A 5,000-nucleotide genomic window follows, 5' to 3' on the forward strand; every position below is an offset into this window, starting at 1 on the left:
AGGAGGACTGGATGGAGGAGAGGGAGGCAGAAGAAAAAGGAGAAGTCGACAGAAAATCCCCCACCAACCAACCAACTGCCCTCTCCAGTCTCGCATAATCAAAATCATTAGGAAGGTGGTAAACAACAATCAATGGGGTTTTATTCTTGAGAGCCAACGAGCATGAAATTGACTACCTTCCGACTCTGTCTGAGGCCGCAGATGCTGAGCACCTGAGGGGACCTTCGGCGGCTTGAGAGTGGAGGCAGCCACACGGAAAATAGGGTCCCAGGGCAGCACAATGACAACCCTTTCCACTGTCACACAATGGCCTGAAACGGAGAGGCATTTCGGGAGCTCTAATGTTCTCAGTTCCCTGGAAGTTTTGGCGTGGATGACTTGGCACAGGGGTATAGGGGTGTCATTTCAGCGTGCGCACGGAGGGGGGGAAAAAAGTTGAAGTGTGAAACTCATGAAGGCTTTTATTGAAAACAGCTACCTAAAGACAGCAGAGTAAGGAGGTCAAACTGCCTATTAGCACTGAAAGCGATATGCTATATTCCCTTCAGTAATCTATACTGCCAGTCGCCCTTTGTGTACGGAGGACTCAGGAAGTCGGCCAAGCAGCTCGGCTTCTACGGGTTGAGTGACAGGTCCTCTGTCGGCTGCTAGCCTCACTCTGAAATAGTGGCTGGGTGTCATGACAACCACTCTGTCCTCACTGCTTATACTGTATATGCACAGAGAAATGTGCACGGGTGTGCATAAAGGCCCCAAGCATTACAAGCAGGAGAAACAAAGAGTGAGAGGGAGAGAGGGAGGGAGAGGGAGAGAGAGAGAGAGAAAAAGGTGGGGAGAGAGAGGGAGGGAGGGAGCCGGACTGGGAGACAGAGCAGAGATAAGAGATGGGAAGAAATCACTGAACAGGCATCAAGAAAACCTGACAAGCAATTTCTAAAAGGCGCACAGGGAAAGTTTGTTGGAGCCTTGAAGTATGGCGGCAACACGTAAATTATTAAGGTTATCGATCTCACCCCCCTCCGCTTAAAAAAAAAACAGGCCCATATCCTGATTAATGAATAAGGCTCAAACGCCTCACTCTTTACAGCTGGGTGCCAGGGGATCTTGGAGAAGAATACTTCACATCGCCTGACCATCACTCAACTCTTCATATATCCTCCCCCCCTCAACCTCACTGCCGATCCACCCAGCCAATACAACATGAATCCATCCAAACCTCCTAAAGATGCATCAGGGCTGGAGGCGAGGAAAGACACACTGCAAAGAATACACACAAACACACAAACTCACAAGCACACACACACACACCAAAACACCCTTCTGACCCAAACCTAATACTGAGGCCTCCATACACTCCTGACCTCTCTTATACCCTCACATGTCAGGGTCCGTAACGTTGTAAGGAGCGCTAGAACTTAATGTTCACCCTCACTGAAATACAGACTACAGCACCACAACAATAAAAATGCACAGCAGATAAATGATAACCTGTCCAATAGTAAGGATGGAACAGCATGATTTAACGGCAAAAGAAAGCTGAAAGACACTCAAACACACACACACACACACACACACACACACACACACACACACACACACACACACGCACACACACACACACACACACACACACACAAACCCATTGCCCAATGCCACTGACCAATGGTACTATAAGCCAATCATCGTCGGTAGTTAAGGGCAAAAGAAAGCTGAAAGACACTCACACACACACACACACACACACACACACACACACACACACACACACACACACACACACAAACACACACACACAAACCCATTTCCCAATGCCACTGACCAAACGTACTGTAAGCCAATCATAGTCTGTCTGCTGGCATCAGGTGAAGCGCACATATGTTTATCAAAGCAAAGATGGCACAGTTGCGCCTTCATCTGATGTGCGCCTGAGTGGATTGTTGTGACAGCCCGGACGTGCCGCATCTGGCCGTCGCTCTCCACGCAATCTAATCAGGTAAACATGGCGGAGAGGAGATGGAGGCAACCTGCAGCCAGATGTGAACTGAGGCGTGAGAGTTCTGGAGATCAGATGTGGTTTTATGAAGGAGTTGTCTTCACTGGGTGGGTGGGTGGGTGGTCTGTTTATGCAAGACCTAAGACCCGAGAGGTCTCTGAGGTCATTCATATGGGGGACATTTGAGAGCAGTTCAGTCAGATAACTTCACAACATTTATATTTACATTCATTCATTCATTCATTAAATTTCATGATTTTATCATTTCAGACCATTCCTGAGCAACTGATGGTAAATGATCACAAATATATTTCAACCGTATTGGACACCCAGGCATAAGAGAATATGGACAGAGTGGGTAAAATCCGAGCAGAATATTTTAATGGAAATGTAACTGTGGACGCCTTCTGTAGGAAGGTTACAAATGAAAAGTATCAGGGAAAAAATGAATTATCCCAGATTTAAAAGGTTACGGATTATGGAAGGCATGTTTCATTGCTTTTCCTGTTTTAAAATGTGAATGTGTTCATCATTTTTAAATGGCCATGACCTTTTAACTTCACACACTCAGTGCAGGCTCATAGATTTACAATCTGTTTTGTTTCATGTTAATAGGTGATCTAATTCAGTGCGTATTAGGCCATACTCCCAAATTCAATTAAAAAGTAATTTCTATTCTCTCGAAGGCCTTGGTATGTTGATGATGCATTAACTGAAATGCAATGAAGTGAAACAGACCAGGAAAAGAGTAGTTCCAGCAACAAATCATCTCAATGCACTGAGTAAGACCAACAGTATGTTCAGTCAATAAGCATTGCATATCGATCTACAGTTTATATAAAATACAACTGATGAAGACAAAATGGATGAAAGATCTTGAGTGGACCTGACTTCAGTTACAGTAGGTTAATTCAGTAAAAACACAAAGGAACTAAAGAACAGGCCTGTGTTCTAATCTATATCCAAACACGTCTGCATACATGTGATTCAAGCACAATGAACGAGTCCAGTAAGGCCTTTCCTTTGAATATGATATGCATTCACGGTGACATTGACTCATTTCTTTGACTATTTAAAAGCCCTTTTCAAAACAAATTACAGTTTTACATTGCTTGATGCATAGCTTGATTTAGCGATGACTAATGCCGGTGACAAATGCCAGGTCTTTCACATTTACCAAACAAATTAGAATTAAACTGTACAAACCCTCTCTGGTTTCTTTGCAGCACTACTTTCTTTTAGACAATCAAACACTAAGTATAAAATACTCAATCATTTTCTCTTAACTTGAGTCTAGACTGTAATTCATTTTCTGCTATTACTGCAAGCTAAACAATGTGAAATGTTCTCTGAATCACAGAGAAGAGGCACTACACTTGGCAGGAGCTATGAAAGATGTACTGGTAGAAGTAGTGGACTAAGCAGTCGGCTCTCTGTATTAAATCTCCAGGAGGCTTTAGGATGCAGGGAGGGCAGTGCGGGCCGGGTGAAAATCAGATCATTTGCCAAAGCCATTTATCGATTTCACAGTGCATCATGTAATCCTCATCATCAGATAGGGCAGTGGGGATCACACTGACGGCTACGTGCAGGTGTTAAATTGGATATCGTTCTGCAAGTCATGATAAGTGTGGTCACATACACACACACACACACACACACACACACACACACACACACACACACACACACACAGACACACACACACACACACACACACACACACACACACACACACACACACACACAGACTCATGCTTCTTTCATGCCTTTTAGAAAATGGATTTGGTATGATTAAATATGTGTGTGTTCAGGTAAAATAGAAATAGTAGAACAGGACCACTTTCTAATTAGTGCATTTCAGCCATCATCCCCGGACCTGAGCAGGAAGGGTACTGGACCTGTGGACCTGAGCAGGAAGGGTACTGGACCTGAGCAGGAAGGGTACTGGACTGGAGCAGGAAGGGTAGTGGACCTGAGCAGGAAGGGTACTGGACCTGAGCAGGAAGGGTACTGGACCTGAGCAGGAAGGGTACTGGACTGGAGCAGGAAGGGTAGTGGACCTGAGCAGGAAGGGTACTGGACTGGAGCAGGAAGGGTACTGGACCTGAGCAGGAAGGGTACTGGACCTGTGGACCTGAGCAGGAAGGGTACTGGACCTCTGGACCTGAGCAGGAAGGGTACTGGACCTGAGCAGGAAGGGAAACGGACCTGAGCAGGAAGGGTACTGGACCTCTGGACCTGAGCAGGAAGGGTACTGGACCTGAGCAGGAAGGGAAACGGACCTGAGCAGGAAGGGTACTGGACCTCTGGACCTGAGCAGGAAGGGTACTGGACCTGAGCAGGAAGGGAAACGGACCTGAGCAGGAAGGGTACTGGACCTGAGCAGGAAGGGAAACGGACCTGAGCAGGAAGGGTACTGGACCTGAGCAGGAAGGGAAACGGACCTGAGCAGGAAGGGTACTGGACCTGAGCAGGAAGGGTACTGGACTGGTGAAGCGCTGCAGTTCTGTGCAGCCCCTCGCATGGAGATGAGTTAGCTCGTGCCCAACTCCACTGACCACTCATTTACTTTTCTGAGGTTTCGCCAGGGGCCATCGCTTGTGTCTGTTACTCATGCAGGCAGAGCGCTTTAATTTCACCTGCTGCAGATGAGCAATGGCTCACGGCACTGAGCAGCAAAGAAGGGAGAGGGGAGAGGGGAGGGGGGAGAGGGGGAGAGGGGGAGAGGGGAGAGGAGAGAGGGGGAGAGGGGAGAGGGGGAGAGGGGGAGAGGGGAGAGGGGAGAGGGGGGAAAGGAATAGGAGGAGGAGCATGAAAAAAAAATGAACCAGCCGTGGTGACTCAGTTCCGCAGCTCCAGCCTGCCATGCACACACATACAAGCCATTCACGCATAGGTGCAGATACACGCACACAGAAATGCACACACACACACACACACACACACACACACACACACACACACACACACACACACACACACACACACACGCCTCTCTGAAAAG

General features: G+C 47.2%; 1 protein-coding gene across 1 annotated transcript in view; it reads right to left on the reverse strand.

Annotated features, from left to right (window-relative positions):
• The window catches only part of LOC308369864 (neurobeachin-like), a gene marked incomplete at both ends in the record, with an annotated part of 289,067 nt that overhangs the window by 223,282 nt on the left and 60,785 nt on the right, over positions 1 to 5,000 (reverse strand).

The sequence above is a fragment of the Sprattus sprattus genome, assembly GCF_963457725.1.
Source record: "Sprattus sprattus genome assembly, chromosome: 9".
NCBI classification, from domain to species: domain Eukaryota; kingdom Metazoa; phylum Chordata; class Actinopteri; order Clupeiformes; family Clupeidae; genus Sprattus; species Sprattus sprattus.